We start from the raw sequence: 21940 nt of genomic DNA, 5'->3' as shown, positions 1-21940 counted from the left end.
TATTGAGGAAATTCTCCTCTATCCACATTTTGGTGAGGGTTTTCATCATAAATGGGTGCTGGATCTTGTCAAATGATTTCTCTGCATCTATTGATATGATCACATGATTTTTATCTTTTCTTTTGTTGATATAATGGACGATGTTGATTGATTTCTGAATGTTAAATCATCCTTGCATTGCTGGGATGAATCCCACTTGGTCATGCTGTATGATCTTTTTGATGAGTTGTTAAATTCTATTCGCTAGTATTTTGTTGAGAATCTTTGCATCCGTGTTCATCAGGGATATCGGCCTGTAGTTTTCTTTTCTTGTGGTGTTTTATTTCCTTTTGGTATTAGAGAGCTATGGGCTGTATAGAAACTGTTTGGGAGAGTTTCCTGTTTTTCAATTTCCTGGAAAAGCTTGAGAAGAACTGGAAGTAGGTCCTGTTTAAATGTTTGGAAAAATTCACTAGTAAATCCATCTGGACTTTGGCTTTTGTTTTTGGGAAGAGTTCTGATGACAGTTTCAAATTACTTCATGTGAATGGGCCTATGGGTCTATTCAGGTACTCTAGATCTTCTTCATTCATCTTTGGGAGATGATAGGAATCCAGGAATTTATCCATTTCTTCTAGGTTCTCTTGTTTCATGGCATACAAACTTTCAAAGTAGTCTCTGATGATCTCTTGAATTTCTTTAGTTTCTGTTGTGATATCCCATTCTTATTTCTGTTTCGATTTATTAGGGTTCTCTCTCTCATTTTCTTTGTGAGTGTTGCTAGTGGTTTATCTATCTTTTTAATTTTCGCGAAGAACCAGCTCTTGGTTTCATTGATCTTTCGGATTGTTTCTTTGTTTTCTATGTTGTTAATTTCTGCTCTAAGTTTTATGATCTCTTTCCTTCTGCCTAATTTGGGCTCCTTCTGTTGATCCTTTTCTAAGATCTTGAGCTGTGAAGACAAGTTGTTTATGTGGATCCTTTCCTCTGTCCTGAGAAATGCTTGCAGAGCTTTAAAATTTCTCGTTAATATGGCTTTAGCTGCATCCCATAAGTTCTGGTAGCTCATGTCTTCATTCTCATTTGTTTCCAAGTATCTTTTGATTTCGTCCTTGACTTCCTTCCTGATCCACTTGTTGTTAAGCATTGAGTTGTTTAATTTGCAGGTGTTTGATTTGGTTCTCCGTGTCTGTGTGTGATTCACTTCTATTCTCAGTGCATCATGGTCTGAAGTATTTGTGGTACTATTTCTATCTTCCTGATTCTATCGAGGTATGTTTTGTGGCCTAGCACATGGTCTATTTTGGAAAATATTTCATGCACACTGGGGAAGAATGTGTATTCTTTCTCTTTCAGGTGTAAAGCCCTGTATAGGTCTATAAGCCCATTCTTTTTGATTTCTTTTTTCAAAGCCAATGATTCCTTGATGAGTTTTGTTATTGTTGATCTATCCAGAGGTTATAAGTCATGTTTAAGTCTCCAGCTACTATTGTGTTGCTAGCAATGTCATCCTTATAATCTGTTAGCAGTTGTTTTAAATATTTAGCTGTTTTCTCATTAGCGTCATATACACTTAAGAGTGTAATTTCCTCCTGTTGTACATATACCTTGACGAAGAGAAAATAGCCTTTGCTGTACCTTCTAATCTTTTTCGATCTGAAATTAATGTTTTCGGATACTAATATGGCCACCCCAGCTTTTTTGAGGGAGCTGTTTGCTTGCAGGATTGTTTTCCATCCTTTACTTTGAGTCTGTGTTTGCTCTGACTGTTGAGTTTCTTGTCGGCAGCAGAATGTTGGGTGCTGTCTCTGAATCCGTTTTTCCACTCTGTGTCTCTTAATTGGTGAATTTAGACCATTGACGTTGAGAGAGATTATTGTTATGGGGTTTTGTGTCATCTTTCTGTAAGGGTGTGTTGTGCTTTTAGGGTTTGTCTTGTCTTGTAAGTAGCCCCTTTAGCCCTTGTTTTAGGTTTGGTTTTGAGTCTATGAAGTTCCTGAGCTGCTGTTTATCTAGAAAATAGTGTACTGTTCCTTCCATTTTGAGTGAGAGTTTAGCCGGATAGAGTATTCTTGGTGAAGCATTCATTTCAGTGAGTTTTTTCACTATATCCTGCCATTGCTTTTGGGCTTGGAGAGTTTCCTCTGATAGGTCTGCTGTGAATCTAAGGGGTGATCCTTTGTATGTAATTTCCTTCTTTAACCTTGCTGCTTGCAGTATTGTGTCTCTATCAGCAGCATCAATTATTCTATCTATGATATGTCTTGGAGTGTTTTTGTTAGGGTCTCTTTTAGCTGGCACCCTTCGGGCTCCTTGAACCTGAATGGCTGTATTGTCAAGCTCTGGGAATTTTTCAGCAATGATTTGTTTAACTGTGGTTTTTTCATTGGGATTGTTTCCCTGAGCTTCTGGTACTTCAATGATTCTAATGTTGTTTCTCTTGGAATCATATCTTAGGACTCTGATTCTCTCTAGAGCTATTTTGAGATCCCTTGCATTGTTTTTTGTTGCCTGTTGGCTTGGTGAAGCTGATCTTCCAGCTCACTGATTCTGGCTTCAGCTGTGGTCATTCTACTGTTGAGGGCACAGAAGAGTTTTTTTTATTTCATCTACGGAATCTTTTGTTTGTGACATTTATGCTCTCATTTCTTTCCATAATTTCTCGATTTTTTTCTGTCTTACTACTGGATATCTGTCTGACTGTTTAAAACTGTGGAATGTTTCACAAATTTGCGTGTCATCACTGTGCATTGGCCATGCTAATCTTCTCTGTATCGTTCCAATTTTAGTATATGTGCTGCCAAATTGAGCACTAAATTTTATTCTTAATAGCGATAAAAACCACATTTACAAATTTCAAAGAAAAAACAATACAAATATAATAAAACTAGATAAAATGCGTTGACTGATGATATATACCATCAGTGTGTATATAATATATAATATATGTACATATATACATGTATGCCTCTCTACATGCTTATTTTCAGAATTATGAAATGAAGTCTCATAAAACTAATCTGGAAATAGTTACAGGTTAGATAGATTAGATAGCCCAAGCAGTCATTTGTAATTGCAGTATGATTACATGTATTCCTACCATCATATTGGAGAAAATACATATTACCATAATATAAGCATAAAATTTAATTGTTGGGGTCTTCTCCTGGCCTCTGTTCAGTACGCTCCCTTGTCCAGCAAGGGACTGCCATTCAGGGTCCTGAGGACAGGGCTGAGCTTCCCTCCAGCTAAGGGGAGGGGTCCTGAGAAAAGAACAAACCTTGCTGCCACCTCCTCCAAGAAATAAGAAAAAAGCACACGAGCACGGTGGGAGTCCTGCAGAGCAGTTCCACTTTATTGCAAGACATCAAGCCTTTTATAAGTTGAGGAGGTTGGTGGGAGAGTGCAATTTGTCACATTCACGGGGTGACCAGAACAAACATGTTTACTATAGAGAGGGTCACACCTTCACCTCACATTTGCCAGAAACACACTGATCCCAGGTAACATCGAACTCTGATATACACAGCAACAAGCTTCCCTTCATAGCAGACCAAAATGTGTTTCTCTCCCAACACATCTGTCCACTGAGCCCAGGCATTAGTGTTACATTTAAAAGCAGAACAAAAGGGGCTATTCTCCCAACATTCAATTAACTGTATAAGAAGAAGTATTATAATCCAGAATATTGTGATATGGAAAATAATAAAAATTAGATGTAGTATCAGTGCAAATATCTTTTGAAATGGTAACTTTCTCTTTGGTATCAGTATATTGTTTATCCATCCAGGCATGCTTCCAGCAGAAGTTGTAAAAATCTGGAGAAGATTTTGGACTCTATATTTAAGGAGTCCAAAATATTTCAGATTGATATGATTCAGTTTCCAGTTGTATGCCACTTTAAAGTTCACTATTGGATATACCTGTGAATTTTCATTGTTACTCACTTGGCACACCTAAATCTATATCTATACTTGTGTTACTGGTTATTAATCTCCTAAACAAGTATTTGATTTTATTTTTAATTGTTGAATCACTTCATTCTGATTATAACCAGTATTCAATTTTCAGTATCATTATGACTACAATGCATATGACTTTGAAAATCTCTCTGATAGTTATTTTTACATTTCTACAATAATTCCCATACCTAGTGTATGATGAAATTCTAGAACAATTAAATGACTCAATATGCTTACTAATCGGTACTGTGTTTGGAACATGCAAAGTAGTCTCAATAGAAGTTTACCTTAACCGTAAAAGGCATTAGAAAAATATCACTTTTTATTTATGTTTTATTTTCTACATTATGTTTAATAAAAATACATACTTTTGTATTAATTTCTTTTGGTTAATGTGTGGCATGATTAAAAGTTATTATAGAGCTCAGGGTTATGGCCAAGTAGTATAATGCATGGCTAGCATGTAGAGGACTTTAAGTTGCATGATCTCAAGTGTACCATCAGGTGTGAACTGGGTGGTTTTAACAATAAAGGCTATTAATTATTGATGTTGGGGGACTTTCTTTGGTGAATTTTGATTATTCATATGGTGGCATGCATTAAATTATTTAGTTAAATTCAACACAGTATTTTAATGCCTGTAGTTTAATCTGCTGGAGTGATAGCACAGCAGTAGCATTTGCCTTGAGCACAGCCAGTGTGGCCAAGCCGGGTTCAATTCCTCTGCCATTCTAGGAGGGCCCGGCAAGATACTGAGAGTATCTCGCCCACACGGCAAAGCCTGACAAGCTACCCGTGACATATTCAATATGCCAGACACAGTAACAACAACAATTCTCAAAATGGAGACGTTACTGGGCCCGCTCGAGCAAATCGATGAACAACAGGAGGACAGGGCTACAGTGCTGCAGTTTAATCTGCAGTCTCTTAGATCAATATTTCCCAATGTACCCAACAATGCTTCCCAGGTGTTCTGGAAATTAGGAAGAGCAGTAGTAGCCTCACATTAAAATGGGGGATATTTCATTTTGTTTCAAGAAGTTAGAATTCCAGGGGACTCTGAGTGATTTTATTTGTAAAAAATGGTAGTAGTACAAATAAATATGGGTCTCTGTTTTGGGTGTTAGACATAATAGGTGTGTTGTTACAAAACCCTTTCCCATAAGATGATCTAAAATTGTCAAATAATCATAAATCAGTGAAAAACATCATTATAAATATAGGTACAAGATACAATGGCATCACTGGAGGGGAGGCTTTAGATTAATTATGTAAAATGAATGGTAGAACCAGTTACCTCAAGGATATAACTTTGAGATGATTAAAAGCTGAATTAGGTAAATAAGGAGTCAGTTTTTGATAATTGTTAGTGCAAAGCTAAGACACAGAGAAATGGGGTCAGAGCGATACTATCGTGGGTAGGGCATTTGCCTTGCACTCGGCAGGCCTACATTCGATCCCTGGCATCCCATATGGTCTGCCAAGCATCCCATGGAGTAATTACTGAGTGCAGAGTCAGGAGTAACCCCTGAGCATTTCTGTGTGTGAGCCAAAAAAGCAAATAATATGAAAAAGACACAGAGAAATAATGCTACTTTACGAAGATTGGTTGAGGTTCCTTTGGGAGCATGTTATGGAGAGGAGTTGAATAATGAAAGAATATGGATTGAGAAGGGACTTTTGAGCAGTGTTATGAGAGGCTCTCAGGAAAATCTGAAGCCTCTGAAATGCTAAATTTCTTTTCTTTGTCCTGAGATTTGAAATGTTTGTATTTCTGGAGACTGTTAGAGGAACCTGACCATTTCAGAGGACAGACTCTGCTATGACAGCAGGAGATAAACTATATGTAGAATTTTACCTTCATTTCCCTTCCTTGAAGAGCAAACTAAGTTGATTTCAAAGATTCTAATGTAAGAAAAAGATGAAAGATCAGGACTGAAAGATCAATCATCAGTCACCATTGACAAGCCAAGGTTTGCTATAATATAAAGAGTTAGAACAACTTTCACCTCACTTTAGTAACCTCATGTTACACATTTAGCTTGATTATAGCAGAGGTCAAGCTTCCACATATACCCATTAATCAACAGCCAAAGTGCCTCAAGATCATCTATACATTTGAAGAAGCCTTACTTTTGGCAGAGGACTGGAGTTTTTATGGCTATTATTGGATTCTACCATATATAGCGATAGACATAAAAATGTCAAAGGGTAATATGAAATTCTTAGCCTCAGTTCTAAGTATTAGCGTTAGACCTGATAAAGATGATTTTCTAAATTTTTAATTTTTTATTGAATCACTGTGAGATAGTGATTCAATGCTGTTACAAAGCTTACAAAGCTGTTCATGATCAGATTTTAGTCATACAGCATTCCAACACTCATCCCTCCACCAGTGTAAATTTTCAGCACCAGTGTCCCCTGATTCTCTTCTATTGCCCCCCACCCACCCCCATCCCCAGACTACCTCTATGGTAGGAGGTTTTTTTCTGACCCTGTCTCTGTCTCTGTCTCTGTCTCTTGCTCTGTCACTGTCTCTCTCCATTTGGGCATTGTGGTTTGAAATATTGATACTGAAAGGCTATCAAGAATAACTCCTTACCTACTTTTAAACTTCAGATCTTGTCCAGCATGATCATTCCCAGCTATTATTGTCATAGTGGTCTCTCAACAGCAGACCAGAAACCATAAGTTTCATTAAAGAAAAAGTATACAAAACCCTCCATAATATTGAAGCTAAAGTTATTTTCAAAGATGAAATGCCACTGACCAAGCAAGTGGAAGAAAAGATAAACTAGTGGAACTACCTTAAACTAAGAATCTTCTGCACCTCAAAAGAAACAGTGATCAGGATACAAAGACACCTATGTAAGGGAAAATGATATTCATCTAATACCTTTCTGATAAGGGGCTAATATCAAAGATATACATGGCACTGGTTTTTCAAGAAGAAAAATACATCCAACCCAATCAGAAAACAGGGTGATAACATGAACAAAACTTTCTCAAAGAAGAAATTTGAATGGTCAAATGGAACATGAAAAAATGCTCTTTAGGGAGATGCAGATCAAAACAACAATGAGATATCATCTTACATCACAGAGACTAGTACACATCCAAAAGAACAAGAGCAACCAGTGCTGGCAAGGATGTGAGGAGAAAGGGACTCTCCTTCGTTGCTGGTTGGAATGCCAACAGGCACAGCTTTTTTGGAAAACAATAGGGATATTTCTCAAAAAACTAGAAATTGAGCTCTCATTTGACCCAGAATTAGCAATTCTGGGAATATACCCGAGGGGCTCAAAAACACACAACAGAAACACCATCTGCGCTCCCATGTTCATTGCAGCACTATTGACAATTGCCAGAATCTGGAAAGAACCTGAGTGCCCAAGAACAGATAAATGAATAAAGAAAAATGACACATCTACACAATGGAATACTATGCAGCTGTTAGGAAAACTGAAGTCATGAAATTTGCCTATTATGCATGGATATGGAAAGTATCATGCTGAGTGAAATGAGTTAGAAGCAGAGTGACAGATATAGAATGACTGCATTAATTTGTGGTATATAAAAATATATATAGTAGAAGACTAATATCCATAGCCAGGGAAAACAGGAGATAAGGTAGGTGAGATCTTTTTTTATTTTAGTTAATCAAAATAGGTTTTTTAATTGAATAATGTAATTTAGGATTATATGAGGAAAAGAGAGGTTATGTTTTCAAAATAAAACCCAGACTTCTCCAGAGTGAAAAGAACAAAGAAAAGAAATATATATTTATGAGAGCATGTACTTTCTAAGAGTGGAAAAAAAGCCTGAAAACATTTCTTATTAGTACCAACTTTATAAAAACAAGGATAGGCTCTACCAAAAATATGTTGAAATACTTGAATTCAGGTTGCTTCTGAAGCCATATCAATTTTACTTCCTTCCTTCATTACTTCCTTCCTTCCTTCCTTCCTTCCTTCCTTCCTTCCTTCCTTCCTTCCCTCCATCTTCCCTCCCTCCTTCCCTCCCTCCCTTCCTCCCTCTCTCCCTCCCTCCCTCCCTCCCTCCCTCCCTTCCTCCCTTCCTTCCTCGCTGCCTTTCTTCCTTCCTTCCTTGCTTCCTTCTTTCCTTCTGTCCTTTCTTTCCATCCTTCCTTCCTCCTTCCTCCCTCCCTCCCTCCCTCCCTCCCTCCCTCCCTCCCTTTCTTCCTTCCTTCCTTCCTTCCTTCCTTCCCTCATTCCTTCCCTCCATCTTCCCTCCCTCCTTCCCACCCCCCCTCCCTCCCTCCCTCCCTCCCTCCCTTCTTTCCTTCCTTCCTTCCTTCCTTCCTTCCTTCCTGTACATTTTAGTTTTCTTACTCCTCCTTTATTGTTTTGAGCATATCCACACAGTAACCAAGCTCACTGAGGTTTCTTGGGAGTTCAAGATGCCACTCTGTCTACTGTCCATCAATTTAAAGAAGTTCTTTGATTCTGTTGCGACTGAACTGATCATCAAAGCCCTAGCCAAACAGGGCATTCAAACTCAATATGTTAGGATCCTCCACGAGCTGTATTACAGATTCACCACCAGAATCTCACCATTCTACAAGGAAGTGATCATCGACGTCAAGAGAAGGTTTCTGCAGGGTGATACCATTTCACTGAAACTCTTCAGTGCCACCCTCAAGAAAGTCATGGGATGACTGGAATGGGAAGGAATGGCAGTGAAGATAGAAGGTTGGCAACTACACCACCTTCACTTCACTGATGACATGGTTCCAATAACACCAAACATTAGCCAAGCGGCACAAATGCTCACCAACTTCAACCATGAGTGTGGAAAGGTTGGATTGCAGGTGAATCTCACGAAGACAATGTTCATGAGAAATGGACTTGTTCCTTATGTTCCATTTGCTTTCAACAGAATAAACATCTCTGAATGCAGCAGTTATGTGTACCTAAGTAGAGAACTCAACATGATGAATAACCTGGCACTTGAGTTGAGCGGGATAAAGAGAGTGGCATGGAGCACCTTCAAGAGTGTCAAAGACATAGCTAAGAGGATGAAGAACCTCAGACTCTGGGCATATCTCTTTGACTCCACCATTCTTCCTGAATTAACATATGCCTCAGAGACCTGGACCCTACGAAAACAGGATGAGAACACTATTCAGGTATCCCAAAGAGGAATCCAAAGAGCTATGCTTAGAATATCACACTTCACTGAAGTGAGAGAAGAAACCCAGAATTCAAACCTCCTTCGACAATCGAGGATTAGGGACGCAGTCTCATTTGCCAAGGCATCTAAAATCAGATGGGCTGAACACATAATACAATTTGAAGATGACCGTTGGACCAGAGCCATTACCGACTGGATTCCACGGGATGTCAAAAGATCGCAAGACCGCCCACTTACAAGATAATCAGACATCTTCATCAAGACCTTGAATGAATGGTTTGAGGGTCTTCATGTTCCTGGAGTGAGCAGATGCCATTGGGCTACACTAGCACACGACAGGGACAAATGGAGACGTGACTGGCGCCCACTTGAACAAATCTATGAGTAACAGGATGTCAAGTGATCAAGTGATCCTTTTTTGTTTCACATCCAATAGTGCTCAATGCTTGCTACTGACTATACACTTAGGTATCATTCCTGACAGAGCTTGGTAGATCTTGAACTTGTATTGGTCACATGTATGGCAACTACTAAACCTCCTGTACTATTTCTCCAATTCTTAGGTTTACTCTAGTTAGTATTTCACTTGAAAAAATAAGTTTAAATTGCATTTATATTTTAAAAAAATCATAAAACCCTTTATATTCATATCTCCTTTATATCTCTTGGCATTACTCTCCCAAAGTATCCATTTCTTTTTTGAGTTGAAAATCCTATTTTGAAGTTTTGAGTGATGTGTAAAAGTCAGCATTCATATGGGTAAAAAAATGACTGAGCCCATAACATGGGATACAATGTTGTTTTTCACTTGGTAATATTCTCACGTGGGCTACAGTGATAGCACAGCGAGTAGGACACTTGCCTTGCACAGGGCTGATATTGGTTCCATCCCCAGAACCCATATGACCCCCTGAGCAGCACAGTGCCATATGTAATCACAACTGTGTATAGCCCCAAAACAAAAACTAAAAAGAAATTAATTTCTCATATGTAAATAATATTTATTTTCATTCATAGTTTAAATTTTCTTCTATTGTTCAAAATCAAATGTCTTTTTAGTATATAAAAGTTATAGCAATAATCAACAACCTGAATATACTAGTAGAAATGTTTCAAACAAAAGGAAATGACTCATATAACAATCAGTCATATCCTAGAAGTTATGATTGAGGTACATCAGATCAAAATAATTGGCTCTATCTAGGTTAAGTATCATCACCAGGATATATATCAAACAATACGAAATCAGTAGGTTATATTCAAATTGATGTGGAACACACATGAAGAAATAAGACTAGCAGCACTTTGTTTCACTCTACTGTGATTTTCGGAGAAAAGACAAATGTTAGAAGCTTAGCCTGAGGAGTCATACATAGATCTGGAAACTTAAATCTAGATAAGGAGAAATTATGTTCCTAATATTCTTGGCTAAGATTAAATACGTAAAAGCAAGAAACTGTCTCCACAGGAAATATACTCTACTTAGAATTTTTTATGAACAGACAAGTTCAGTCCCTTAAAATGGACTTGATAACTCTTATTCTCATTGCAATTAATATTCTCTAACTTCATGTTTTTATCTGTCATATTTTACTCTGGATATATCCTATTCTAAGTTTTGACCTTTGTCATTGTTTTACACTCCTGTATTCATTGTGATTTACATCATCCTTAATGAATTACATTCTAACTATAATTTATTTTCATTAGCAGTGTTGATATTGTATCCCAATAGTTTCTTTATATTTCTTATACATTATACTTAAATTTCAGAGTGAGAAACTAAATTGAAATTCAATGAATTATGAAGCATTTCCTATCGCATTCCCTTTACAGAAGCTAAAAACCATAATTCTAAACGATTGTCACTTTCCTACAGACAGAACACACATTCATTAAGCAAAGATGTTTCATGATACTGGGCTTTTAACATGGAGCGAAAAACACACTGAGAATTTTTTTTTTATTTCCCGATATCCCCAAATCCCCTCTCTTAACATGATTGCTATCAATTGCATGGCCAAATAGCTCCAAAGAAAATACTGACATTCAAGAACTACTTTATGACATGACACTAAGAGAAAAATAACACTCATATAAACCTGGAAATAAAAAATACTTCTAAATAACATGGTATTTTATTTCGTAAATTTTAAATGTTAATAAGAATAAAAAACTTAGCAAATATTTGTAATGTGGTATTGATATAAAATATACCTGTGAGATGGGTGTCATAGGTAAGAAAGAATGTTTTCATAAATTTAAATTTTTAACGAAATTTTAAATGATATGTAAATATAGACAAAATGAGAATTGGAAAGGTTTAAATTTCAAATTAGGACAAACATATCAATCAATGCTGATAGTAATGAAACTTATGCTATACAATATAGAAAACCATCTGGAAACAGAATTAATGATAAATTAAATGCTTAGAATTAAGGAATAATGAGTTTGATGCATCTTATGGGTAAAAGAAGTATAGAAATCAATTAAAAGGAAAATAAGTTAATGTAGACCTGTACCGATGGTATGGCAGGTAAATCCCTTGCCTTGCACACAGCTGACCTCCGTTCAATCCCTGGCACCAAATATGACCCCCTGAGTTCAGGCAGAGGTTATTACTGAGCACAAAACCAGGAACAAACTTAAACACTTCCGGTTGTGACTCCCCAAGGGGTGGGTGAGGTGTAGGCAAAAAAGAAAAGATAAAAAAGAAGAAATACTAGATGGAAATGATGAAAAATTTGAAATGAAATTGTCAGTAAAATATTTCTAAAAAGTTCTTTGATGTAATGTGAATAGAAAAGGGGAGGATTTTGGACCTACTCTGATGTAAATCTTAAGGAGAAATATGAGTTTAAATCAAATGTTAGAGAAACTATCATCCTGGGTTTGTAAATCAGTATGGGTGTGACTTTTTGATGTGGTGATTTCACTGTAGCTATTTTTAAATCAGGAACATTATGATTTAGCATATAATAAAATTAACTTAATAGCAACTGTTTATTTTTAAAATTTTCTAATGAGGCAAACAAATACCCTTTCTATTTGAAATAAGCATCCCACCTAATCGTGCATTTGTGACATAAATGCCGTCTATATGTATCTCTTTAAAATAAAAGATCTCAGTTAACTGGAAAGTTCTGTGCTCAGCACATCAGTGTGATACTAGTAGAGTTCAGTGGGGATAGGATGCACTAGGATTATCTCAGTAGCACTCAAGCATCTCCAGAGCCACAGCCAGAGGCACTCAGTTAGTAGAGCCACACATAATGGTGCCCGGAGATCCATGCAGTGCTGCAGAACCCTTGATCTCATACTTGCCTCATGTGAACTGCAACTCTTCTAGTTACCTCAACACTCAGATTTTATTGAGTTTTCTTTACATATTTCATCTGAAAGCATTGTTTGGTTGCATGAAGTTTATTGAATTTATGTTCCTTTCATTGGATTCTTCACCATTATTTCTTAACTACACAGTGCCTCTTTTGGAAACTTGATATTTTCATTGTGAAATTATATTATACTCATATTTTGACTGAGACTTTAAATTTTGCATTTGTTAATCATATCCTTAAATAGTGTTTCTTTATTTTTATTTTTTATTTTTGGGCAACCAGCAGGCATGCTCAGGGATCACTCCTGTTGTTGGAAGGTGGGGAGTTATGGTACCTGGCCAGGTCAAACCCAAGTGAACTGTGTGCAGAGAAGGAAGATCTTTACCTGCTGTACTATCTCGCTGATCCCCTTAAACTGTAATTATATTCAGCCTTCTAAAAACTGTATTTTAATAAATCTCCTTTTCATGGAAATTCTCCTTTATTAAGTCTTTTATTAGTTGTTTGGGTCATACACACAGTCTCAGTGGCTACTTGTCTCTGTACTAAGGGTTCATTTCTGGTAGAGCTTAGAGGAAATAGATGTGGCATCAGGTGTTATTTATTAAGTCTACCACCTAGCTCCCTTCTGACATTTTCCTTTTTTAATGTTTATTTATGTTCATCTCTTCTGTCTGTCTTTTTAAAGTTTACCTACAGGCCAGTATTTATTTATTTATTTATTTCTTCATTTAATCTTTCCTACCCTGCATTACATTTTATTAGCTACGTAGTTGTGGAAGTATTCAAAACTACTATAATTTTTAACTAGATACATTAATATGTATTATATATGCAGTTTATAAATATTTTATCATTCTTCCCTTCATTTTTGTATGCTCTGAAAGATTTTAATCAGTATCGGACATTAAATATTTTAGCGCATTACATAAATTTGATTACCAAAATCATAATACCTTAATAGAGAATTTATTTCAATTCAAACTACATTTTGTTGTTTTTAACCTATAAAATGTAGTAATTACATGGTGGTAAAATTACATATTTAAATTACATATTTAAATTTTTGAGAATATGTTCACAATATGTAGTCCAAATATGTGTTTTTTAGCCCTGCAAGCTACCGAGAGTATTCGATATGCCAGACACAGTAACAACAAAGTCTCCAATGGAGACGTTACTGGGCCCGCTCGAGCAAATCGATGATCAACGGGAGGGCCTTCTAAACTTATTTATTTAACACTTATTTACATGAAATTTAAATTTTTTTCTCCTGATAATTTTATGCCCTTCAATTGCCCTCTAGTTTACAACCTTATAAATCAGATTCATTTATGAATAATCTTCAGTATAAATTAATAGTAAAAGGTAAAGGTAAAGGTAAAGGCCCTTCCGTTGATCGTCGATTTGCTCGAGCGGGCCCAGTAACGTCTCCATTGGAGACTTTGTTGTTACTGTGTTTGGCATATCGAATACTCTCGGTAGCTTGCCGGACTCTCCGAGAGGGGCGGAGGAATCGAACTCGGGTCGGCCATGTTGGCCGCTTGTAAGGCTAACGCCCTACCGCTGTGCTATCGCTCCAGCCCAAATGAGTGGAGTGAGTGGTCGCAAGGTCAACCTAAATTAATAGTAATATTGAATATAGATTTGTTCTGGAGCACACTGAAATTGATAATATGGATCAAAATGTAAGAAGTGTAGGTTCCAGGTGACACTGCAATGTAATAGAAGAGTAATTAAGATTATTGGAGTATTTTAGAAAGAATACAAAATGAGATTAAATTTAAACTTGGTTTTGAGTGATTGATCAGATTTAGAAAAATAGAAGAGACTATTTTTGCAGAAGGAAAAAAATGATAAAGAGAAAGTTAGAAAGGCACATTTGAGAAATAGTAAAAGAAGGTGTTAGGGGTTAGAATTAAAGTTTATCTGAGGAATATAATAAAATTAAAACAGGAATTTGGATAAGAAAATGTCCCAAGATCTACTATCAGTTAATGCCTATTATTGTCACTGTAACTGTCCTCCCATTGTTCATCGAAGGCTGCGGGGAGATGCCTAGAATCTCACAGTTCCCTGAGCACAGGCAGCTGTGGCGCCAGAAGTAGTCCCTGAGGATGTAGGTCGTCTCCAAACCAATACACACACACACACACACACACACACACACACACACACACACATTTATGAACTGCACTGTCTTCTCCCTCCTCATTCTTACTACCTCCTGCTTTTAAAAAAATATTTTAATTAATGATAAAAATTCTTTTTATTAAATTAAAAATTAAATTTAAAGTATTTTATTAATTAAAATAATTTTATTGTTATTTTAATTAAATTATCATGAAATAAACAGTTACAAAGCTGTCCATGATTGAATTTTAGTCACACAGTTCCAAACCTATCTTTCACCAGTGCACACTTCCCACCAACAATGTACCCAGTTCCATCCTTCCACATACCCCCTCAGTCTGCCTCTATGGCAAATAGTTCTCTCTATCTTTCTCTTTGTATCTTTCTCTCCCTCTCTCTCTCTCCCTCTCTCTCTCTGTCTTTGTCTCTCTCTTTATCTCTCTCTCTCTTTCTCTTTTCTTTTGGTCATTATGGTTTGTGGTACAGATGTAAGGTCATCATGTATATCCCTTTAGCTACTTTTCCTCCTGCTTAAAAAAAAATCCAAAGCACCTTCCTCAATGTTGACGAATTAAAAACCTACCTACATATTAATAATTTAAAGCAAATCGATGAAATTATTTTGATATTGACAAATTAGCTTTAATATAAAATTATAAAATATAAAATTCAAAAAATGTGCAAATAGATAAGAAAAGGTTATAGAGATAAGAGGCCCATTACAAAAATACTGCAACAGTTCAAATATAATATCTAACATAGAACACAAATACTTAACATTTCAACAAATCAATATATGAATAGCAAATGAATGAATAAGAAAAAAGGGAAACACCTTATGATAAAAATTAATCTCCAATGATTAATTGATAGAATTGGAAACTACTTTAAGAGAGGTACAGACAAGATTAGAAATTCACTGTTTGGGGTGTTATGAAAATGGAAGGAAATAATAGACTTTTACTAAATAGCACTGTAGCACTGTCCTCCCCTTGTTCATTGATTTGCTCAAGCAGGCCCAGTAACATCTTCATTGTGAGACTTGTGGTTACTGTGTTTGGCATATCGAATACATTATGAGGAGCTTGCCAGGCTTTACTGTGTGGGCAAAATACTCTTGGTAGCTTGTGGGGCGGAGGAATCGAACCCGGCTTGGCTGGGCCGGTGGCTTGCAAAGCAAACTTCCTGCCATTGTACTATCTATCGCTTAACGTTTATTTCTCCTCAGGTGAAAATGAGGTGAAAATGTAAAGGAAACACTTAGATATATGTAGAAAGCAAAACTATAATGCCATATTTTTTAATTTGCATTATTTACTGATCTATTCCAATATATAGGGCTGGTGCGATAGCACAGCGGGTAGGGCGTTCGCCTTACAAGCAGCCAACATGGCCGACCCGAGTTCGATTCCTCCGCCCCTCTCGGAGAGCCCGGCAAGCTACCGAGAGTATCTCGCCCGCACGGCAGAGCCTGGCAAGCTACCCGTGATGTATCCGATATGCCAAACACAGTAACAACAAAGTCTCCAATGGAGACGTTACTGGGCCCACTCGAGCAAATTGACGATCAACGGGAGGGCCTATTCCAATACATAGACAAGTGATTGGAATATATCAACTACTAAATCTATATTGTTTTAGTTTTAACTAAAATATTAGGCAGATAAAATTTTTTAAAAATCACAAGAAAAAATGTATGTAGTACTAAATAAACATCTGCATTATCAACATTTAAATAAAATGATTTTGAAGAAGTTCTCTGAGACTGAAATAAAATATATACATCAATATATTTTAATAATGTAGATTTATTGAAACTACACTAATTTATACCTATAGTTTACCAAATCCTTACCTGTATTTTCTTATCTATTTTACATAATTAAGAACAGAATAGATTAAGTTTTCTATTAATCACTATGGAAAAATATTTCTTCTGTTTACCAAAAGGAGAAAATCTTTTCTACATTGCTTGTTGGTAGTTGTCGTCAGTTAAGTATTCAGTTCCTTTCTGTTTAAACATATTTTGTTCTCCCATGTCTTTCCCTGTCAAATGTCTTTTCCTGAGAAGTGTTATGTAAACTGAGAATAGAGATCAATTAAGAGCAAAGAATCTAACGAGTTCTGTATAAATATTTTCTTAAAACTATTAAAATAGAAAATATTTGATTGAATAAATCAAATAACTTTAGAGTTTCCCAAATTACCTGAAAAAAATTGTTCAGATGGTCAAAATAATTGTATTAAAATCCATGCAAAACATGAATATTTTAAGAATTATGGATTATTTAAGAAAGAATAAAAATATAATATTTCCTATATATTTTCTGGAGCAAAATAATGGCATTTTCTTTCATGTTTTGCTACAGAAAAGATATGGGAAATATTATATTTTTGTTCTTTCTTAAATAATCTATGATTCTTAAAATATTCATAAGTTTGTTAATTTTAATTTTTTCATTTTTATGATTTCAGAAGAGTCAAAAATAAGAAATGGTTGCTATTTAAAGATTGGAGGTTCCTGTGACCAGAGCATGCGCCTATTTCACCACCTCCAGGTAGCCCTCATAGCCAGGTAGCCAGAGGAGACTTTGGAGAACACCTGCCCAAGGTCAGCTGGACCGCCCGCCCACCTCATTGCACACTGGCCTCCTCTGCACGTTCCTAGGTCAGTGTGTCCCTTGAACTGGCTGGGGGTGTAGCCTCCACTCTAGGGGGCGTGGCCTCCTCAAAAGTGGGCTTGACCTTCTGTGTTGCACCAGTTTTATTTCCCACTCCCAGCACTCTTGACTCACATCCCAGTTTTTATCACCTAATTATGTGGAAAAAGTCCTGGACGCATCGTCCATGATACAAGAATCACTGACCTACTCCAATTGCAACAAAAGACCAGTAGGCAAGAATCCCAGTATAAAAGAGCACCTCATCCAACACTTCACTCAATGGCCTTCATAAGCCACAGAATAATGCTTGAGAGGAAGGACAGATTCTAGAAGAGAAGAAGGAAACCTTATTCAGAATCCTTTCCCAGGATAAGAGGGAACAGTACTAGTGAATTCCAAGGTTTTGCCTCTAGACAACCACAGCACCATGAAGAAACAGCGCAAATCTCCATTACGAGAGGACAAAGAAAAGAGTCCTGAATCCTCAACATGTGTTACCTACAAATATGTTCTCTCTGATAAAGGATTCCAAGATGAAATGCTGAGGATGTTCAAGGAACTACTCAAAGAATCAATGGAGGAGACATCCAGAAAATTAAAGGCAGAAATGATAGAATGAGTGGAACGGACAGTCAAAAAAATACAGAAAGAAATGAGAGCAGAAATAAGAAAGCTACAAAAACAAGTGTCAGAAATAAAGGATTTAGTAGATGAAATTAAAAACTCAGTGGGTGCCCTCAGCAGTAGAATGACTACAGCCCAAGACAGGATAAGTGAACCAGAAGATGAGCAACAGAAATCATATATGGAACACTAAACAATGAGAAAAGACCTCAAAATAGCTCTAAGGTGAATTAGAGACCTGGGGGATGAAGCCAAGAGGAACAACATTAGAATCATTGAGTGCCAAAAGGACAGGAAAACAACCCCAATGAAAAGCCACAGTGGAAGAAATCATTGCTGAAAAGTTCCCAGAGTCCCAGAGTTAAAGAATACAGACATCCAGATCCAAGGAGTAAGAAGGATGCCAGCTAAAAGAGACCCTAATAAAAACACTCCAAGGTATATCTTATTCAGAATGATGGATGCCATGGATAGAGACACACACTGCAAGCAGCAAGGTCAAAGAAGGAAATCACATACAAAGAAGAACCCCTTAGATTTACAGCAGTCCTATCAGAGGAAACCTTCCAAGCCCGAAGACAATGGTGTGATATAGTGAAAAAACTCAATGAAATGAACGCCTCACCAAGAATACTACATCCAGCTAAACTCTCACTCAAATGTGATGAACGATATACAATTTTATAGATAAGCAACAGTCCAGGAACTTCATAGACTCAAAACTAAACCTAAAAGAAGGATTAAAGGGGCTCCTGTAAGATAAGAAAAACACTTATAAATACAACCAACCCCTACAAAAAGGTGGCACAAAACCCCATGACAATGGTCTAAATGCACCAAGCAAGAGACACAGAGTGGCAAAATGGATCCAGAAACTGAAACCAACATTCTGCTATCTACAAGAAACTCCTCTGAATAGTCAGAGCAAACACAGACTCAAAGTTAAAGGATGGAAAACAATCCTGCAAGCAAACAGCTCCCTCAAAAAAGCTGGGGTGTCCATATTATTATATGACAACATAAATTTTAGGTTGAAAATAGATTAGAAGAAACAGCGAAAGCCATTTTCTATTTATCAAGGGATATGTACAACAGGAAGAAATCACACTCTTAAATGTATAATCACCTAATGAGGGACCAACCGAATACTTAAAACAACTGCTAGCATATTTTAAGGAGGACATTGCTAGAAACACAGTAGTAGTCAGAGACTTCAACATCAACTTATCAGTTTTGTATAGATCAACAAGAACACTCAGCAAGGAAACATTGGCTTTGAAGAAAGAAATAGAAGAGAGAGGGCTAATAGACCTATAAATACAGGGTTTTCATCCAAGAAAGAAAAAATACACATTCTTCTCAAGTACACATGGAACATTTTCCAAAATAGATCACATGCTAGGCCACAAAACATACCTCAATAGAATCAGGAAGATAGAAGTAGTAAAAACAATACTTTCAGACCATGATGTGCTGAAGATAAAAGCAATTCACACAAAGACACCGAGAACCAAATCAAACACCTAGAAATTAAACAACTCAATGTTGAATGGGTGGGTGAGGAAGAAAGTCAAGGACAAAATCAAAAGAAACCTGGAAACAAATGAGAATGAAGACACAAGCTACCAGAACTTATGGGACAGGGCTAAAGCCATGTTAAGAGGAAAATTTATAGCTTTGCAAGCATTCCTAAGAAAGGAAGAAAGGGCCTGCATAGATAACCTGACCTCAGAACTCAAGATCTTAGAAAAAGACCAACAAAAGGAGCCCAAATTTGGCCGAAGGAAAGAAATAATAAAACTTAGAGCAGAAATTAACGACATGGAAACCCAAAAAACAATGCAAAAGGTCAATGAAACTAAGACCTGGCTCTTTGAGAAAATAAACAAGATTGATAAACTACTAGCAAGACTCACAAAGAAAGAGAGAGAGAGAGAGAGAGAGAGAAAGAGAGAGAGAACTCTAATAAACTGAATCAGAAATGAAATAGGGGACATCACAACAGAAACCAATGAAATTCAAAAGATCATCAGAGACTACTTTGAGATTCTGTATGCCACGAAACAAGAGAACCTAGAAGAAATGGATGAATTCCTGGATTCCTATAATCTCCCAAGATTGAACCAAGAAGACTTGGGATACTTGAATAGAACCATTCATATCAAGGAAATTGAAACTGTAACCTAAAGTCATCCCCAAAACAAAATCCCAGGTCCAAATGGATTCACTAGTGAATTCTTTCAAACATTTAAAGAAGACCTGTTGCTAGTTCTCCTCAAGATTTTCCAGGAAATTGAAAAAACAAGAACTTTCTCAAACAGTTTCTATGAGGCGCATATCTCAATAATACCAAAAACAAACAAAGATACCACCAACATAGAAAACCAGTATCTCTGATGTACATGGATGTGAAGATCCTCAACAAAATATTAGCAAATATAATCCAACAACTCATAAAAAGATCATACACAATGACCTGGGGATTCAAGGATGATTTAACATTCAAAATCAATCAACACAATCCATCATGTCAAAAAAAGTAAAGATAAAAACAATATGATCATGTCTATAGACACAGATAAAGCTTTTGACATGATCCTGCACCAGATTATGATGAAAACTCTCACCAAATTGGGTTTTGAAGGTACTTTCTTCAAGATAGTCAAAACCATCTACAACGAACCCATAGCAAGCATTGTCTTCAATGAGAAAAACTAGGGGCCTTTCCTCTAAGATCAGGGACAAGACAAGGATGCCTATTATCAGCACTTTTGTTCAATATAGTACTGGAGGTACTTGCAAAGTGATTAGGCAAGAAAAAGACATTAAAGGCATCCAGATAGGAAAGGAAGAAATCAAGTTCTCAGTATTCACAGATGATATGATACTATATCTCGAGAATCCTAAATCCTCTACGAATAAACGCCTAGAAACAATCGACTTGTACAGTAAATTTGCAGGTTGTAAAATTAATGTCCAAAAATCCATGGCCTTTCTATACACAAATAATGAGACAGAGGATACTGACATAAAAAAAAATTCCATCACAATCGTGCCCCAGAAAATGAAATACCTCAGAATCAGCTTAACTAAAGAGGTAAAGGACCTCTACAATGAAAACTACAAAATGCTACTCTATGAAATAAAAGAGGAAATGGAAACATATACCCTGCTCATGGATAGGAAGAATTGACATTGTCAAAATTGCAATATCCCCCCACCAAAGTATTATACAGATTCAATGCGATCCCAATAATGATACCCACTAAATTCTTCAAAGAAATAGACCAAACCCTGAACAAAATAGGGGACTAACACCCAAAAATAGTCGAGGTTAGTACCAGGATGTTCACTCCATGGTTTGAAGACCAACCGCACATGCTAGGGGAAAAGGCAGCTCAGATAGAGAAGGGAGCACCAAGTAAAGGGTGTTGGGAGGATCCTCCCAGGATGGGAGATGAATGCTGAAAGTAGACTGCAGTTAGAACATGATTACCACTCAATGCTTCTTTTGCAAACCACAGGCCCCGAAAGGAGAGAGAGAACATAAGGGAATGCCCTCCCACAGAGTCGGGGTGGGATAGGGGAATGGGGGATGGGAGGGATACTGGAATCATTGGTGTTGGAGAATGGGCACTGGTGGAGGGATAGGTAATTATCATTGTATAGCTAAATCCAAGCACAAAATTTGTAAGTCTTACAACTGTACCTCATGGTGTTTCACTAATAAAAATTTTAAAATAAAATAAATTAAAAATTTTAGTTAAAATTTACATTCTTGGGGGTATGGTGCCGCCAACAGGTCAATCTGTACCTGTGAGGCGAGTGTATCAGCAGCCTGATGGCACCGTCAGACTTTCAGATACCCCAAAATTGCTTCTGTGCCTTTGACCAGACCCAAAAATTCTAGGGCAAAGTTTACCAAGAAAGGAAACGGCCAAAAATTAGGTATGTGGAAGACACACCCACAAACCACCTCCAGCTCAGCTATTGAATTGGAGGCATGGCCTCTCTGGTTCCTGATCGAACTGGTTAACGGCCATGATCGCAGAGACTCAGAAATGAATCTCAGAACTCAAAGGCT

General features: G+C 36.9%; 1 non-coding gene across 1 annotated transcript; it reads right to left on the bottom strand.

Annotated features, from left to right (window-relative positions):
* Positions 1–2685: 2685 nt before the first annotated feature.
* Positions 2686–2792, bottom strand: LOC130018683 (U6 spliceosomal RNA). The gene has a single exon (XR_008791584.1). It is a non-coding gene; the product is annotated as a U6 spliceosomal RNA (small nuclear RNA).
* Between the last annotated feature and the right edge of the window lie 19148 nt (positions 2793–21940).

The sequence above is a fragment of the Sorex fumeus genome, unplaced genomic scaffold (assembly GCF_029834395.1).
Source record: "Sorex fumeus unplaced genomic scaffold, SorFum_2.1 ptg000265l, whole genome shotgun sequence".
Taxonomy (NCBI): domain Eukaryota; kingdom Metazoa; phylum Chordata; class Mammalia; order Eulipotyphla; family Soricidae; genus Sorex; species Sorex fumeus.
Note: the sequence above shows the minus strand (reverse complement) of the source record. Positions and strands in the feature narration are given on the sequence as shown.